Source organism: Anabrus simplex, chromosome 4 (assembly GCF_040414725.1).
Source record: "Anabrus simplex isolate iqAnaSimp1 chromosome 4, ASM4041472v1, whole genome shotgun sequence".
Lineage (NCBI taxonomy): Eukaryota > Metazoa > Arthropoda > Insecta > Orthoptera > Tettigoniidae > Anabrus > Anabrus simplex.
This window is the reverse complement of record NC_090268.1, coordinates 122,349,843-122,369,872: the sequence shown is the minus strand read 5'-3', so window position 1 is coordinate 122,369,872 and position 20,030 is coordinate 122,349,843. Positions and strand designations below refer to the sequence as shown.

The 20,030-nt window shown below is 38.0% G+C and overlaps 2 long non-coding RNA genes across 2 annotated transcripts; one reads left to right on the top strand and one right to left on the bottom strand.

Moving 5' to 3' along the window:
- Positions 1-2,915: 2,915 nt before the first annotated feature.
- Positions 2,916-3,376, bottom strand: LOC137500543 (uncharacterized). Its single transcript, XR_011018081.1, has 2 exons — positions 3,195-3,376; positions 2,916-3,119 (listed from the first exon to the last, which is right to left on the bottom strand). It is a non-coding gene; the product is annotated as an uncharacterized lncRNA (long non-coding RNA).
- Positions 3,377-7,663: 4,287 nt separating this feature from the next.
- On the top strand, positions 7,664-8,124 carry LOC137500542 (uncharacterized). Its single transcript, XR_011018080.1, has 2 exons — positions 7,664-7,845; positions 7,921-8,124. It is a non-coding gene; the product is annotated as an uncharacterized lncRNA (long non-coding RNA).
- The last annotated feature ends 11,906 nt before the right edge of the window (positions 8,125-20,030 follow it).

The window sequence follows — 20,030 nt, the reverse complement described above, 5'->3', positions numbered from 1 at the left end:
TACCATCCGGCAAGTAGAAAGGGCGTAGTTTTATTCTGTCTAAATAATTAAGAAATACTCTGGCAAATCCTCACCTATTTCTTAAATGCGGTCATAGCTATGAATCAACATATTGCCGACATCATTTGGTTTTACGGTGCAGTGGATAAAATGATATATCGTAGTTTTAAATCGAATTAAGGAAAATATAAAATAACGCTAGTTTTGACTTTAAAATATAGGCTAAATAACTCATACCAAAGTATATACCGCAGTATATTTTGAATTAATTATTTATTAACGTGTAGTCCTGTAAGGAGTCCGACCCCTTACCTGGATGGTCAGCGTTGAGGCCTTCAGTGCAGAGGGTCCCGGATTCAATTCCCGGCAAAGTCGGAGATTTTAATCTCTTCTGATTATCCTTCTGGCTCGGGAACTGGGTGTTTGTGTTTTTCCCAACACTCTCTTCTTCATATTCAGACAACACACCACACTGCCAATCACCACAGAAACACGCAATAGTGATTACATCCCTCCACATAGGGTTAGCGTCAGGAAGGACATCCGGCCGTAAAATATGGCCAACTCCACATGTGCGAAGCAGTTCACACCCACGACCCCACAGGTGTGGGAAAAACGGTAGAAGAAGTAGTTTAATCGTGTAAGGAGTGTCAATATTGTATGTCAAACATATACGTCTCCTACGGTGTATAGTACTATACTCGTTCTTGAAAAAATATTGGAAGTGTGTGTAACACACTGTACGCGAAAAAAGAAAAAAATACAGAACGTAGTAATAGATGCTATACGTGGTTATATGTAGACTACTTTTGTGCTGATAGTATTGTCCATTATTTTCGTTAAAGATCGCATTTAATCAGTATGTTTCCTACACTGCACAATTGAATGAAAGAATCTGTTGTTCCAATGTGCAGAGTGGAACGAAAAACTTTCTGTATCACCAGTCGAAACCAAGAATATTCTGATGACATCTGTTGAGTGAAATGTGAACGTCGTGTACAGGAAATTCCAGTAGATTAATGCGACCGAACGGTAGTAGTGCCACTACTCGAACATACGTCTCGTACGGTGCATGTAATCTTGAAAGACATCATTTTAAGAAGAATGGAACTTAGGTAAAGTAATATTATATGTCATCCATTAATACTGTATATTTGTGATACGTTCTTCGTTACTGTATATAAAGCTTTATCATTGGATTATTTGCCAATGTTGCCAATAATGTTTATATTAATTATTCATTTGTTTTATTCCAAGAGTAGTGTGCCAAACTGGATATTGTGTTGCCATCTGTTGTGAGAAACGTAAACTATCTCGCGCTACTTCGTTCCTTCAAATAAAAACTGGAGTCATGAGTAGTCTATAAAATGTAAAATAACACTATTTTGGGCTCTAATTAATAAATAACTCATGCCTTAATATCTAGCACAGTAACTTACATGGCATTACATTTATATAATAATTTATTAACGCGTAAGTAGTGCCAATATCTCGAATATACGTCTCGCACGGCGCATTCAGCCTTGAAAGATATCATTTAAGAAGAATGGAACTTAGGCAAAGTAATATTAAATGTCATCAAACACGGATGTCATCCATTAATACTGTATACTTGTGATATATTTCTTCGTTATTATATATATATAAAGCTTTGCCATTGGATTAATTGTCAATATTGCCAACAGTACATAATTTAGTTGTCCATTTGTTTTATTCCAAAAGTAGCGTGCCAAATTGGATATTGTGGTGCTATCTGTTGTGGGAAATGTAAACTATTTGCGCTATCTCATTCGTTCCCGGAAGTCATAAAGAGCGGCCGGAAGTCATGAAGAGCGAACGGAAGTCATACAGAGCCGTCTGCCCTAAACCGGAAGAACGAATGAACGAACGAACGAACCTGGAGGCGGAGAGCGCCGACTTCCTTGGCTCGCTCCAACCTTTCCGCTCCCAAGAGTCGACTCTTTTGAACAACTCTCAGCTGGGAGCGGGAGCGAATGAGCTAGCTCCCTCGAAAGAGCTAGTTCGACCCATCACTACTGCAAACAGCTGCACAATTCCTGTTAGGGCGAAAAATAAGCCAATGAGGGAAAAAACTCATTGACTGTCGATAATAGACAACTGACTATCGACGTATGACGATAGTGGTCGCTATCGATAGTACTTTACAGAAAAACAATATATATACAAATCTCCACCTTATCAATACAAATTTATTTTACATTAAGCAAGTAAATATAGTCAAATAGTCAAGACTAGTTTCGACCCCTAGGGGGTCATCCTCAGTTGACATGCAATAAAAATTGTATTGTTCATAAAAACATCACATATAGTGGTAAAAGTTTGGACTAATTTAGACTGATCATTAATGTTGGTATGTCTAATGCATGACTAGTGTGCATCGTTCATGAAGACACATATCACCTTACTGCTACTACCATCCAATTTTAGGTTATATAATATGGAACGCACATATGTTTGTGTAACTCAACAGTGGCAAGTTCAACTATGTACACAATTGGCTATTGATTAGTCACATGAAAGTACAGAACACTGGCTTGAACATTTCTGATTGAGGTATCAATGCAACACCTTGCTTGCATACATCCTAGAAGCTAAATTCAGTTTGTAAGGCCCATTACTTCTGATTGAAACTTAGTATGAAGTTAAAATTTGAATAAAAATATTTGCTAATGTAGACATTAAAATGTTGTTAAAATGGGCATATAGTCAAAAACAGTGGTATGTATGCCACACATGTCTAGTTAAAAATACATTACATTGATGTTGTTTATGTGCGGTACAACATGTACACTGATTTGGAATAAATGAGGTTTGTATATATAGTGTTCCAACAAAATGGATCCATAAAAATATTATATGTAAAGACAATTGGTATTATAATGATCCGCTGCAGATCAGGTAATGCTGTTTATTTATCTGGAGATATTATTGGCAGCTACAGATATTGGAGTTATTAGAATATTAATGGAGCATGTTTTCTTCCGTAGTCGCGATGTTTATAGTTGGTGGCATTAGTCAAATATGTTGAAAGTTATGCGTCTTGGTGCACGTTGATTTGTCCTGGAAGCTTATATGTTGTAAAAAACAAGGTGGAGTGTCTGGAAATAGAAATAATAGTGTGATAATGTTGTGGATAGAAAGTGTAATAGTGAATCGTATGTCGTTTTACTTACGTAAAATGTTGGAACCGTGCGTTCTTTGTAGCTGCCTGTTGGGATCTGATACGTGTAGCTCTGAGATTGTAGTTAGCGGCGGTAGAGGGGAGGTTTGGGGGGATGGGTGGAGTGTTAGTGATGGGAGTGGGGTTGGAGGGGAGAGGGTTTTGGGGCGGTTGATTTGAACATATCGATTTTTGTTTGCTTATTCTTTTGATATAGAAATCTTTTAATAAGGGAATTACTGCATGAAAAAGGATATTGTTTTTGTCTATACTTTCATTTAGGTTGGAGTTTGGATTCACGTATTTGTCTAAATTTATGTAAAATTCTTCTATTATACTGAGCAAGGGACTTTTTGGATTCATATTAAGGATTTGCATGTCGTTCTTAATGTCCGTGAAATTATGTTTTTGATCGTCAATATGCTGACCCATAGCTGAGAAATGTCTGTGTTTGACGGCGTTTACATGTTCATTATATCGTATTATAAAACTTCTACCGGTAAGTCCTATATAGCTGGCTCGGCAGTCGTTACATTTTAGGCGATAGACTCCTGAGTGATTGTATTTATTTATGTTATTAACTGATTTGGAATTGTATAGTATGTTGGTGTTATTGCGTGCCGTTTTATATGCTATTTTTAGGCCTTGTTTTTTGAAGATATTTGTTATGGGATGTATATGGTTATTGTTGTAAGTAAACAGTGCATATTCTTTTTTATTTTTAGTGATTCTGGTTAGCTTGGTTTTAGGTTGGTTTTTGACTTTATTGATGATCCGGTTTATCATTTCTCTTTTATATCCGTTTTGTTTTGCTATTTCATGGATTGTGTTTAGTTCTTTATTTAGATTTTTCTTTGAAAGTGGAATGTTGTATGCTCTATGAATCATACTATAGTATGCAGCTCTTTTATGGGCATGTGGGTGGGTGGAGTCTATCTTTATTGTATTTGATGTGTGGGTAGGTTTTCTATATATATTGTATGTTAGGTGGTTGTTATGTCTGGTTATGGATATGTCTAAGTAGTTTATGGTATTGTTGTGTTCAGTGTCCATGGTAAATTTAATGTGGGGATCTATTCTATTTAGTTGTTCTAGGATTATGTTTTCATTAGTATGTCTATTGTCCATGATTATAAATGCATCATCGACAAACCTGCACCAATAGATGATATTTTCTATTTTTTTAATTTCTTGGTGTTCTAAGTAATCCATATATATATCAGCTATTATGCCTGATATTGGTGATCCCATGGGTAATCCTTTTTGTTGATAGATAGTGTCATGGAACTTGAAATAATTGTTATTGATAGCGAATTGTAAAAGTTTAATAAATTCATCTATTTCCAATTTGCTTAGCTTACTGTGGTTATAAAGGTTGGATTCTATGATAGTGATAGTTTTTTGTGTGGGTATATTGGGATACATGTTTGTTATATCATATGTTGCTAGCTTGTAGAAGTGTTCTATTCTTATATTCTTAGTAATGTTGCAGAAATCTATTGAGTTTTTTATGGTTTTGTTTGCTTGAAAAACGTAATGTTTTTTAAGGAATTTTTGTATGTATTTGGATAATTTATAAATAGGGCTTGGTCTATAATTTATTATGGGTCTCATAGGAATATTGTTTTTATGGATCTTAGGATAAGCTTTAGCTGTAGGTATCCCTGGATTCATGGTGGTTAATTTTGCAGTTTCCTGTTCGTTCAAAAGAAAATTGGTGTTTTTTAGGAGAATTTTTAAGTTTTTCTGGATACTGTTAGTAGGATCTTTAGTCTTGATTTGAAAAGTTTCATCTTGAAAGCAGGTTTTTGTTTTTGTTATATATTCCTCTTTATCCATAATAACTGTAGTGTTTCCTTTATCTGCCTTTGTTACTATTAGGTTATTTTGCTGGATTTTATTTTTGAGTACCTTAATTTGTGTTTGGTTTGTGATATCTTGATTCTGAGGTTTTTGAAATATATATTGTTTTTCTGTAAAGTAATATCCATCAATACGGAAATGAAACTTATAAATAACAGTAGAAAAGCCAACCAGGCAAGAAAAATGGCACACAGATACCAAAATCTGAAGATTAAGATCACAAATATTGTCAAAAACATCACTTTCTTAAAACAATGCCTACTTAATAATCTAACTCCTAAATTTCTTAGGAAATATAATAATAAACATAGAAGCACATATCAAACCCAAAATACCCAAAACAAAACCAATCGAATATGGCTTAAAGAAGAAATTAAATTCATGTATAGGAAAAAACAACACCTCAACATACAAATGTATGAAGCACACCTTAAAGCCTCACATGAGCTACCACACACATACTGGAGCAACTTCCAACAAATAACTAACGAAAAGATAGAAAACATAGCCATACAGAAGCAGAATACCTTAAACAAGAAACTTAACGCACTCAAGGCATCACTAAACCAAACCAACCATACACAGTATAGACAACATATTACTGTTTCTACAGATAACAACCAACATATTTTCCATCCCCCACTCCAAAACCTAACTAACACAACATTCAATGAAAAAGAAACAACTATACTGAGCAAAGGACCAAAACATAACTGGAAAAACAATTCAGTATTTGAAAACATAGCCACTATTATTACTGAAACAGAAGATGCTCTAAACAAAATACCCCAAGAAAAACAAAATGAAATTAGATATGAAATTAAAAAAACACTACCACAATATGTTGATAAGATCACTCAAAAACCTCAGAATCAAGATATCACAAACCAAACACAAATTAAGGTACTCAAAAATAAAATCCAGCAAAATAACCTAATAGTAACAAAGGCAGATAAAGGAAACACTACAGTTATTATGGATAAAGAGGAATATATAACAAAAACAAAAACCTGCTTTCAAGATGAAACTTTTCAAATCAAGACTAAAGATCCTACTAACAGTATCCAGAAAAACTTAAAAATTCTCCTAAAAAACACCAATTTTCTTTTGAACGAACAGGAAACTGCAAAATTAACCACCATGAATCCAGGGATACCTACAGCTAAAGCTTATCCTAAGATCCATAAAAACAATATTCCTATGAGACCCATAATAAATTATAGACCAAGCCCTATTTATAAATTATCCAAATACATACAAAAATTCCTTAAAAAACATTACGTTTTTCAAGCAAACAAAACCATAAAAAACTCAATAGATTTCTGCAACATTACTAAGAATATAAGAATAGAACACTTCTACAAGCTAGCAACATATGATATAACAAACATGTATCCCAATATACCCACACAAAAAACTATCACTATCATAGAATCCAACCTTTATAACCACAGTAAGCTAAGCAAATTGGAAATAGATGAATTTATTAAACTTTTACAATTCGCTATCAATAACAATTATTTCAAGTTCCATGACACTATCTATCAACAAAAAGGATTACCCATGGGATCACCAATATCAGGCATAATAGCTGATATATATATGGATTACTTAGAACACCAAGAAATTAAAAAAATAGAAAATATCATCTATTGGTGCAGGTTTGTCGATGATGCATTTATAATCATGGACAATAGACATACTAATGAAAACATAATCCTAGAACAACTAAATAGAATAGATCCCCACATTAAATTTACCATGGACACTGAACACAACAATACCATAAACTACTTAGACATATCCATAACCAGACATAACAACCACCTAACATACAATATATATAGAAAACCTACCCACACATCAAATACAATAAAGATAGACTCCACCCACCCACATGCCCATAAAAGAGCTGCATACTATAGTATGATTCATAGAGCATACAACATTCCACTTTCAAAGAAAAATCTAAATAAAGAACTAAACACAATCCATGAAATAGCAAAACAAAACGGATATAAAAGAGAAATGATAAACCGGATCATCAATAAAGTCAAAAACCAACCTAAAACCAAGCTAACCAGAATCACTAAAAATAAAAAAGAATATGCACTGTTTACTTACAACAATAACCATATACATCCCATAACAAATATCTTCAAAAAACAAGGCCTAAAAATAGCATATAAAACGGCACGCAATAACACCAACATACTATACAATTCCAAATCAGTTAATAACATAAATAAATACAATCACTCAGGAGTCTATCGCCTAAAATGTAACGACTGCCGAGCCAGCTATATAGGACTTACCGGTAGAAGTTTTATAATACGATATAATGAACATGTAAACGCCGTCAAACACAGACATTTCTCAGCTATGGGTCAGCATATTGACGATCAAAAACATAATTTCACGGACATTAAGAACGACATGCAAATCCTTAATATGAATCCAAAAAGTCCCTTGCTCAGTATAATAGAAGAATTTTACATAAATTTAGACAAATACGTGAATCCAAACTCCAACCTAAATGAAAGTATAGACAAAAACAATATCCTTTTTCATGCAGTAATTCCCTTATTAAAAGATTTCTATATCAAAAGAATAAGCAAACAAAAATCGATATGTTCAAATCAACCGCCCCAAAACCCTCTCCCCTCCAACCCCACTCCCATCACTAACACTCCACCCATCCCCCCAAACCTCCCCTCTACCGCCGCTAACTACAATCTCAGAGCTACACGTATCAGATCCCAACAGGCAGCTACAAAGAACGCACGGTTCCAACATTTTACGTAAGTAAAACGACATACGATTCACTATTACACTTTCTATCCACAACATTATCACACTATTATTTCTATTTCCAGACACTCCACCTTGTTTTTTACAACATATAAGCTTCCAGGACAAATCAACGTGCACCAAGACGCATAACTTTCAACATATTTGACTAATGCCACCAACTATAAACATCGCGACTACGGAAGAAAACATGCTCCATTAATATTCTAATAACTCCAATATCTGTAGCTGCCAATAATATCTCCAGATAAATAAACAGCATTACCTGATCTGCAGCGGATCATTATAATACCAATTGTCTTTACATATAATATTTTTATGGATCCATTTTGTTGGAACACTATATATACAAACCTCATTTATTCCAAATCAGTGTACATGTTGTACCGCACATAAACAACATCAATGTAATGTATTTTTAACTAGACATGTGTGGCATACATACCACTGTTTTTGACTATATGCCCATTTTAACAACATTTTAATGTCTACATTAGCAAATATTTTTATTCAAATTTTAACTTCATACTAAGTTTCAATCAGAAGTAATGGGCCTTACAAACTGAATTTAGCTTCTAGGATGTATGCAAGCAAGGTGTTGCATTGATACCTCAATCAGAAATGTTCAAGCCAGTGTTCTGTACTTTCATGTGACTAATCAATAGCCAATTGTGTACATAGTTGAACTTGCCACTGTTGAGTTACACAAACATATGTGTGTTCCATATTATATAACCTAAAATTGGATGGTAGTAGCAGTAAGGTGATATGTGTCTTCATGAACGATGCACACTAGTCATGCATTAGACATACCAACATTAATGATCAGTCTAAATTAGTCCAAACTTTTACCACTATATGTGATGTTTTTATGAACAATACAATTTTTATTGCATGTCAACTGAGGATGACCCCCTAGGGGTCGAAACTAGTCTTGACTATTTGACTATATTTACTTGCTTAATGTAAAATAAATTTGTATTGATAAGGTGGAGATTTGTATATATATTGTTTTTCTGTAAAGTAATATCCATCAATACGGAAATGAAACTTATAAATAACAATCGATAGTACTATCGATAGTTTTCCGCCTCTAGCCATCCACATAATTTCTTCCGTTTATAGTGTGTTACTTTCAACAGATTAGATCGAATAAATTATGCTCTCTACCTGTGCGGCATGCAATTGCATACATTTTTACAGGAAACACAAAGATCATTTTTCAATCAAGATTTTTTACTAAAGTACACAGTTTCGGGCGATTAGCAGAATTACGTTGCCTGTGTGGCACAATCCAGCATGTGTAGGGTAGGAACTGACCAAACAGCCAAACACGATAAACCGTATCCTGAGTGGCTGGTTGGCTCAGATGATATATTTGGTATTTGATGGTGCTCAAATGTGTCACCCTTGTGTCAGTAGATTTACCGGCCCGTAAAGGAACTCCACAGGGATAAACCTCCGGCACCTCAGCTTCTTCGAAAACCGTACAAAGTAGTTGGTAGGACGAATAAACAGCAATAACACTATTTAATTATTAAATGATGGGAGCCTCCGTGGCTCAGACGGCAGCGCGTCGGCCTCTCACCACTGGATACCGTGGTTCAAATTCCGGTCACCCCATGTGAGATTTGTGCTGGACAAAGCGGAGAGAGGACAGGTCATTCTCCGGATGCTCCGGTTTTTCCTGTCATCTTTCATTTCAACAACACTCTCCGTTAACATTTAATTTCATCTGTCAGTTATTTATCATTGCCCCAGAGAAGTGCGACAGGCTTCGGAAGCCGGCACATTTCCTATCCTCGCCTCTAGATGGGGGTTCATTCATTCCATTCCTGACCCGGTAAAATGACTGGAAATTGGCTGTAGATTTTCATTATTAAATGGTATCATATACAGCACAGTTTCCCGGCATTTTGAAAATAAATATATAGAGAACAACGGTGACACAAGACGCTTGCTATCCAATGCCACACCTACAGTGTTCTGAATTTCCTAGTCACCTCATCCCATCTGCCAGCACTACGGAATAATGTGAGTACTTTCAGTCCTACATCACCACTACTACTGAGTGAGTTGGCTACGTGGCTCACGGCATATAGCTCTTACCTTGCATTCGGGATACAGTGAGTTCTAATCCCACTGCCGACAGCTCTGATAGATGGTTTACCGTGGTTCCCATTTCACATCAGGCAAATACGCAGGCTGTTGTACCTTAAATAATGCCATGCCACTTCCTTCGCAGTCCCAGCCTTGATCTATCCCATCGTAGCGATAAAACGTGTCTGAGTTGGTGCAGCATACGGCAAATAAAAAAATCGGCATTACCATAATCTTCGTCCAAAAAAGTGAGTTAATCAGGAAAGTAGTCTAAATTTATGTGATTTAAGATCATTAAGACAAGAAGGACTGTGCTCTTTTTAAACAATTATTTCAAATGTTTATCCTACAACTTCTTGTTCTGATTTTATTATTATTATTGTTGTTGTTGTTGTTGTTCTGTGGAATGCAGAGAGCTAAAAGAGGGTGCGGGCTTGAATGGGTCTAACTACAATACCAAGAACTGAATTAAAATTTTAACATAATTTTTATTTCTTTCAATATTTAAAAAAAAATTTGACAAATTTCCACTAGGTGAAATCACAATGAAAAATCCAGTACAATACCAATCTTGAAAGGAGACTTGGAAAAATCCAAGATTCAGAACTTTAACAATTTTGGGCTTCAAGCCTCTAGTTTTAAAATATCTGAGCTACCAGCTCAAGTTTACGATTCAAAATGAGAAATAATTTACTCAAGGGCAGAAATCCCCTAATTCAAGAGCACTTGCTCCCTAAATTACTATGTCTAGCCTTCCAGAGGCACCCTTCACTATTACAAACCTTAGAAAAGGGCTAACAGGCTCTCAGTTTCTTCCAGCTTACTCAAAACAAAATCAAAATCTTACAATTTCTGGCCTCTCAAGGCACAACTTACAAATAGAAATAGTTTTATACAGGGGTATCTAGTACCCAACCTTTTGCGAAAAAGAACAGGTAAAATAAAAGGCCCGAACACAAACTGAATGGAGGCGTACACCGCGCTCCAGATAATGGACTACTAAAACCTACAGGGCTCTTGGCCGATGGAACAGGCGCTAGATCCAAACTAGTGAGGTGGCTCGCATGGAAATTACTTTAATACATTACAAAAACAGTTACTAAATCGCAGTCACCTCAAACCAAGATGAAGGGGAGCTCGAGAGGGTAACTCACTCTCTGTCCCCGATTTACAGTTAAAGACTTTATGAAATTTTTACATTAGCCGAAAGAAGATTTACATTTTAGAAAGTTTGTTACATAGTTAAAGATTCGGACCTTCCCCTCGAATAATTTTGCGGAGACAGCAAGAAAGATAGAATTTACATGGCCATTACCTTGAAGAAAGAGGCGCCCCACCTCCTGCCATAAAACACACACTTAGAAAGACGGCGATCAATTGTCAAAGGAGCCCGAAAAGCCGCAGTTTATATACCCTCAGGGAAGGTTCGAGAGAATTCAGGACTAATCCAGCCACACCTTCTCAATTTTTTGGCAAATTCAAAGTGACCAAGAAATGCGGGATTAGTTGAAAATTAATTACGAAAATTTATGATCGGCCAGATTCAAAACTGGCGGAAAGAAAAAGAAGCGTTGCCAACCCAACATTAAATGATCATAGATTCAGTTAAGGAAAACCTAGGAATACGAAACTTCTTTAAGTTATAAATTCTTCCACCTTGCACCAGAGTGCATGATCAGAGGTTTTTGGTAGTGACATCTATGGAAAAATGTCCAAACTTTTTGGTGTATAGCAAAACAAAACAAAGAGAAATTCAATCAGTTTAGGAAACTTCACAATAACACAAATACTTAATATTTCTGTAGTGACATCTTCTGATTAAAGTTCCAAGTTCATGTAGTATCATATTCATCTTTTGGTCGATAGAGGAGTTCATTAAGGCGCTTATTTTGAATGAGCGGAGTTGAGGTGTACTCCCGGTGCAGACCTCCCCCCCCCCCAAATGTCCTTCCTTGGGGTGACACAGAAGAATTTTGAGAAAACATTCCCAGTTGAAAATTTTTTATAAGTCTTTTTCCGAAAGTATATTTGTAGAAAAATTCGTAAATCTAGATTTAAAGAGTCCTTGTGGTCGTAGAAAGTTAAATACATGCTGATAGATTTGACGGCAAGACCTGCCGCCGCTGCCGATACCCAGGTGAGGTTGCTCGGACGCCCCAAGTACCCCCAGATACACCTCTCCCGCTACTATGAGAGGGGTAATTGTGGTGATGGTCGCCGCAGATTAGATGTACATGAGCAGTCCCCAGATGTGTTGGCGGTAGGGTTACCGCACTTCAGCCTTTGCCGGGAAGATGGACTCCGGCGCGCCGTACAGAAGGAGGCCTCACTAGAGTGGAGTGGGCCCAGTCCCCGCTCCGGTGTCTCTCGCCAGGTGTGGATATACGGCCACCGACCGCTGAGGGGGCACTGAAACCATAACGACTGGGCGACAGAGAAGTGTTGTTGAAACCTTAAGTGTACGATCTTTATTTGAGAGGCAGAAGTGCGGGCGGCGTTGGTGGTGATGTGTGTGTCAATAATGCGTGGATGCAGGAGACGGGGGCTTGGTAATGGCCACCAGGGAATTGACCACATGAAAAATCAGAGGGGAAGATCGTACATATCAGTTACTATACCAACCAGGGCAGAAGTCCTTAAATCTATTCTTATCCAATAAATTGTAAAAAGAAACATAACCTTCGACTTCTGCCAAATCTAAATGGCTAAAGTAAAGAACCATTAAATTACACAGGTTTCACCTGAGAGAGGTGGACCCTAAAGATCCTCTCTGTGATTGGATTACTGACCAATAATGTAACTGGTGTCAAGAAGTCTAAAATAACGCACGGTTCATGGAATCTGGTGGCAAGCTTACCCGCAGGAGCAAAATTTCTTACTATGACTTGATCTAAGACTTTTAAATTGGTGGGCCTCCGTCCACGATCATATCTTTCCCTAACATTTTCATGGGAAGCTTTAAGATTGGCTTTAGCGTTTTTCCATAGATCTCTTATGTTATCGGGTTCTATTGTCTCTGGTAAAATGTCATTAAGTGACCAAAGGTTAGAGAGCGGCGTGTTAGGAACATATTTAAACATAACAGAAGCTGGAGTCAACTTATGCGACTCATGAACTGCCGAATTTAAAGCAAAGGCCAACCAATGCAGGGACGTATCCCACCTGGAATGATCTTTATGATGAAATACGATCAGAGCAGATCCAAGATTACGGTTGACCCGCTCAGCCAGAGATGGTAGAGGATGATAAGCCGAAGTAGTTACATGTGATATAGACAGATCAAAACAGAATTTACGGAACAAGTTGGATGTGAATGCCTTAGCATTATCGGAAACTATATATTGACAGGTGCCAAAAGAAGCAAATATGGTATTTAAACAAGAAATATTGGAATGAGCGATTGCCAGCTTATTCGAAAGTAACCATGAACATCTGGTGAAACCCTCTACACACACTACAATGAATTTATTGGCGTTCCCCTTTGATTGGGGGAAGGGCCCGACATAGTCTATATACAGGCCTTCCATGGGGCGCGACGCTTGATGAGATGACAGTAGACTTAGCTTAGTGGACAAGATGGGCTTACTAAGCAAGCAAGATTTACAAGCTTTTACCAATTCACGAATTTCGCCGTCCATACCTTTCCAAATTAACATCTCTCGGATCTTTTCCCGAGTTTTGAAGATGCCTAAAAGCCCCCTAATGGGGTCTCATGGTAGTACTTGAAGATCATAGGCACAAGAACAGCTGGAACCACTAATTTCACTTTTTGATCATGCCTCGACAGGCAACACAAAAGCCCGTTTCTCAGTACATAAGCAACGACATGTTCCCCAGAAGAAAGGGTTTCCATAATAGCAGCCAACACTGGATCTTCACATTCGTATTTTTCAATATCCCGAAACAGCATGGGGGCATCAGTTAAAATGTCATTAATACCCGAAGGTATGGTATCTTCCTGTTCGGTGGTCTCCATGACATGAGAAAACATGCGGCTTAGTCCATCTTCAACAACATTCTCAGTTCCTCTGATATACCTCACATCAAACTGGAATGCAGAAATCCTGATGGCGCAACGGGCTATTGGACTAGTACGTCGCAGCCTAGTTAATACCCAACTTAAGGCTTGGTTATCTGTTTCTAGGTCAAACTTGATATGTTCCAGATAGAGTCGGAACTTCTCTAGTGCAAATAAAACTGCCAAACCCTCAAGTTCATAGTTGGAATATTGGGCCTCATGAGCTGATAATGTCCTAGAAGCATAGGCAATGTGTCGCCTTCCGAGTTCTGTTTCGTGAAGAAAGACGGCAGCAACCGCCGATTATGAGGCGTCGGTTTGGACAATTAATTTATTTGAGAAATCAGGCATAGCTAAGACAGGGGCGTTACAGAGAGCTAATTTCAGATATTGAAAAGCGGCTTGTTGGGACAGCCCCCATTCGAATTTGACGCATTTCCTACGGAGTAAGTTCAAGTGCGCTGCTCTGTTAGCGAAGTTAGGAATAAATTTCCTGAAGAAATTCACCATGCCTATGAACCTGGCAATACCTTTGATGTCCTTAGGAGGTTTGAAATCACGGATGGTTTGTGTTCGAGAATGATCAATAGAAACACCATCGGGCGACACAATATACCCTAGAATGACATAGAAGGTTTAGCAAAAGCTACGTTAGGTAACTCGACAGTCAATCCGGCCTTATGAAGGCGATCGAGTACTTCCTTTAGATGATCAAGGTGTTCTTCAAAGGTATCAGAAAGTACGACGACATCATCAAGATAGTGATGCAAGTATTCAAATTTGATGTCGGAGAAGACCCTATCTAGAAGACTCGTGAGAACAGCTTCCCCGCGGGGAGCCCGAAAGGCACGCGGTTGTACTCATACAAGTTCCAACCCGTGGCAAAAGCAGTTAGATGTTTCGATTTTTCTGCTCGACGGATCTGGTTGTATGCCTGATTGTCTAGAATGCTAAAGAACTTGGCTTTTCGAAACCATTAAAAACAAGAATGAAGGTCAGGCAGAAGCACAGATTGTAACACCACCTTACGATTTAAAGCCCTATAATCAATCACAGGCCTGAAGCCTCCTTGGGGTTTCGGCACCAGAAAAATGGGTGATGAATATGCCGACTTAGAAGGTCGAATAATACCGTCCTTTAACATCTGATCGACGATCTTTTTAAGAGCCTTCATTTTAGGCGAAGACAGTCTGTAAGGCGAAAATCTAACTGGAATTTAGTCCATAACCTCACTCTTGTATTCGATAAGGTCAGTAACACCAAGTGTATCAGAAGATACATCCAGAAATGGTTGACACAAATTACGAATACTCTCAGCCTGCTCCTCAGGGAAATGTCTTAAGTCTAACAACATCAAATACAGTAGAGATAATACGCGACACTCAGCGAGATATCGAGGGACAGCTATTAGAGTTCTCTCTAGCGGGTAGACCTGAGAACTACTTATTCTGTCATAAGAGCACATGTATTTGTGTGTGAAGTTTTTGGTGTTGTTCATGCGTTTTCAGTGAGTTGGCATAATTAAATAGTAGCGTGTGTCATTCCTTGATATCTCCTCTCAACATGAGGGGAAAGGTATGTGCTGTGTTTGGCTGCAGTAACTATGAAGTAGAGAAGAATGCGCGGTCTTTCTTTCGCTAACCTCGTGACAAGAAAATGTAAGTAATATTGTGTTTGCATATATATTCTTCCAGTGACAAAGAGATTATTATAGTTCCAGTACTTCATAATCTTCTGCCCTGCTCGACCCATATTTTAACTGGCTTAAAATATAATACGCTTATCTTATTGTATAGCGCAGCAGATAAGCTTCAATACCGATGTGTTGTTGTAGGTGTGATCTGTGGGTTTTGAAATGTCACAGAAGTGATTTGGAAAAGATGTACAAGAAAGAAGGGACGTTACGGTTATATAAGAATTATAAGATCTGTTCAGATCATTTCCAGACCAGCGACTTTAAATATCCTCGACTATACAGCCAAGGGTATGTTACATTTTTACTCTAATTGTACGTAAATATTCCTCAAAGCATCACTATCGACATCATTTTCATATTCTTTCTTATATTCCTTTTCTCAGATTAAGGCTGGGATTTTGAAGATTTTCTTTCTGTTTGTAGGCTTCATGTTAAGAGGAAAATTGTCCAGCTTTTAAATGTTAATTCATTGCATCATGTGTGTAAGGAATGTGCCGATATTTTTATTGACAAGTATCTTAATGTGATGATACAATGTTTTCTAAATGAGAAAAAAGACAAATCTCACCGTAAAAGTTCAGACAGGAATGCTAAAGCAAAAAAAGTAATGCATAAATGATCAACCCATTTCACAGCAGTCCATTTCACATCTTGTTTATATGTCTAATTTCAGTCTTTAAATAAAAATCTTTTGAATAATTCTTCATTCATTTATCCGGAATTGCTTTAGCAACTTTGAAGTTAATATCTCAATAATACTTTCTTTCTAGACGTAATGTATTTATCCATTTTCGTATATGTTTTTCCATTGATATTTGAAATTAGCGCGACTTTTCAGGTCAAGTTACTAGGAACGGCACCGTCGAATTGTCTCCCATTTTAGCAAGGCTAAGGCCCCATTCACAATGCAAACGTAACCGTAAAATTAACGTAAAATTTGTGGTATTCATAATGGAGGAACGTAACATTAACGTAGAGTACACAGCAGCCAATCAAAACACTGCCATGTTATTTAGTACGGAAGTCAGGTTTTGGGCTATCTCGCAGTTTTATATTTCAATAACTCGATGGAATCAAACAACGTGGTAGCGGAATCCATATTACTTCAAACATCTATTGCTTTGCTCCTGGGAGCTGTGTAGGCCTACGGTACCTGAAAAGGCGATCTAAACAACGGTGCAGAAAATGGGTTCATCCCTTGAATCAAAGAAGGTTATCTCAGGGCGATTTCGGTAATCTACTGTAAGAAATGACCCCCGTCAGTTCGTTTTGGACATGCGGATGAAACCTGAACTGTTTGCCTTTCTTACGATTTGCTTCCCCTTTTGTAATAAAAAGAAATGTAAAAGGTCTCCTTTACCGACATCTATGACACTATCTATCACACCCCGATGAGATATTTGGATCTATTTGTTTGGATGATATCGTTTTCGTAAAGTAGTAGTCCGTCATAATGTTAAGAAAAATACAGGGACACGTGTTTTATTTATGACAGGGATTGTCTCTCGTCCGTTTGCCAGCGCTGCGAGCTTGTCTCCCGCCATTTATTGTCAGATTTCATTACTACAGGATATTAATTTCCACCTATTTATTTTCGGTACAGCGTATTTGTAATTCTTTTTCCTTCTATCATACATAGCCTATACACAAAGATTATTTTGAAAGAGCATTGCAAGTGTTTCGTCGAAAGAAGTCATATCGTGCACAACACACAATGTTTACCTCTGCTCTGATTGGCTGTTTCTTAAAGTTAACGTAAAATTAACCGCAAGAGCTTGGAGTTTGCAATCCCTTAATTTTACGGACTCGCAGTTAAGTTTACGTCGGCGCATTGTGAATGGATCCATTAGATAAGATGGCCGCTAACTTCTAAGTTAACGTTAATTTTAAGTTTACGTTACGTTTGCATTGTGAATGGGGCTTAAATCCGTAAGTGTCGCGTATTGTCTCTACTGTATTTGACATCTCATCCTGGGTGGACAAAACAGATGAACATGTCAAAGAGTTACATTTGAGCAGGCAGTATAAGCAGCCATCAGTTCTCTTTCTTCTCCAAACCAAGCTTTTCCATCAGTGATGTCACAGCAAAGAATGAGTCTTGGAAAGTCCTTGGCCTCTTCCGCTTCAAAATTTTCCATTCTGGTGTACCGGTAACATCAGGAAGCTTACATTTCTTCACTTTTGCTTGAGGAACAACTTTGTGAGAAGACATCTTTTCCCGCTTGCTTCTAAACTTCTCTGAATTATATAATTTCAGCAACATGCTTTTCACATCAGTTTCAAGAATGTCTGTTGCTTTGTGTGGATCCTGTGCCAGCAACCAAAGAACTGTGCAGCAATTGCAAAAAATCGCATAAGGTTTGTCATACCATCCATACATCAGACGTTGAAGATCTATGACGAAGTCAACCTGCCAGACATTCTCCATACTATCCTCATGTTTGACAAGGTTGACTAGAGCACTCGTTGCAAATTCCAGCGCACGAGTTGCCGGAACCGATCTGTTACGTTTCATGGTCTGGAAGAGCAATCTCAAGTGACTGGCAGATAACTCTTTGGACAACTCCCGAGACAATCTTGTAACAGTATCTATGACTTCTACAATTGCAGGAAGCCGTTCAAATGAAGTTGAAGGCGTCCATTTATTAAGAACTGTAGTGTATCTTTTCCTAAGGGAATGGCCATAAACCAAATCCCCTCTATGTTCTTCCAGCGTACATCCCATATTCCTGCACACAACATATTCATGCCAATCCTTGCGCATACAAATAAGCTGGTTTAAGTGCAATATTGGTGCAGTTTTACGCCACCATGCTTGAATCTTGATAGCTGCAGCATTGAACTGAGGAGCCTGACACTTGTGCATTATTTGGAACAACAGAGATAGAGTTTTCTGTCTGCGACCTTCAACAATGTCCTCGGCTACAATATTTCCCTCCAAGCTATACCCTGCTTCCGTCAGAGCGTCCAAAGCAACTTGGACATTGTGAATTTTTTGTTGGTTTGATATCACAGGTATCTTCAGCTTAGTGGAGAGGTCTGGCTTTTGCAAGATGATCTCCATCATGTACACAAGTCTCACTCCATCACAAAGGTCCGACTCCAGAGAGGTGACAGCATAATAATAACGATTAAGTTCATGTAGACAGGTCTGCTCATGCTTGAGCACACCCACACTTAGTAATGTTCAGTGATATCACTGGTCCCAGGCAGTATATCTCGAGCGAAGGCCAACAAGATTTCACGACTTCCCTTGTGAACAGCATCCTCACAGAAGAGGCATGGGTCATGACTAATCAGTTTTTTTTCCTTAGCACTGTCCAAGAAATATACCAGGAACAGAAATTTCTTCAGAATGATCTTCATCATGGCAGCTTCAAAGCCAGGTCTGAATGTATGAAGCACACTTTTAACAGAATACTGCTTAACAAGGTATGGGTCTGACAGAAAGTATTTTGCAATGAAGGCGACCAAGCTGACAGCATCCGAATTTGAACGCATGGGGACCGTCCTGCGACAGATGGTCTCCAAGCCTATTCTCAACCATAGAAGATTGTAACAAAGCAACAGTTTCAGTATACGTTGCTTTAGACCATCATTTATGAGCCCATTTCTATCATCTCGAACAGCAAGAATGCCCTCGTCAACTAGTGTGATCACCTTGGACCACACACTTGTCATATCTGATGATTGAAATAAAGTGTACGCAGCTTTTCTAAGTGATTCAAGATGGTGTTGGTAAACTGTTTCCCCTCTGCTGGGTGGAGTTACTTCGCAGCTTGTGTTAAGCAGCTCGGCCACATCCACTTGCGGCACTCTGGCACTGCTGCTGAGCTGCGCTGGGGGTGTGAGGACATTATGAAACCATTTTCCTAGTTCCATCATCCACACACGATACCTGTCCTCATCATAGTGGACCAAACTGTATAGAAACGGGTTGACTGGGCATCTGGCTATGGAACGCCCAGGGTTGGTGATATTTAACAAGAACCAATCTGGATCGTTATAGCTTGAATATATCTTGGTTTTACAGGGTCTTCCAATAGAGAGGATTCGCTGCGCATACGGCACAATTCCTGATTTGCTTCCATATAAAATACTGTCTTTGGTGACGGTTCGGGAAGTTTCAAATCTTATATGGGAAGATTTTTCTGCTTCCACATACTTCTTTGGTGTTAAGAAATTGAGGTGAACTACAGGGGTAACTTCAGCAGTTCTCACCCTGTCTGACTCCTGTACAATTTCCTCAACGAATGGTTTCTCAGAATATAAATTCTTTTGAGTTTCTTACGTAATATCTGAATAATAATCCAGATTTGTTAGATCTCTCAAACCTTTGCTCTGAGGGGAAATAAGACTTC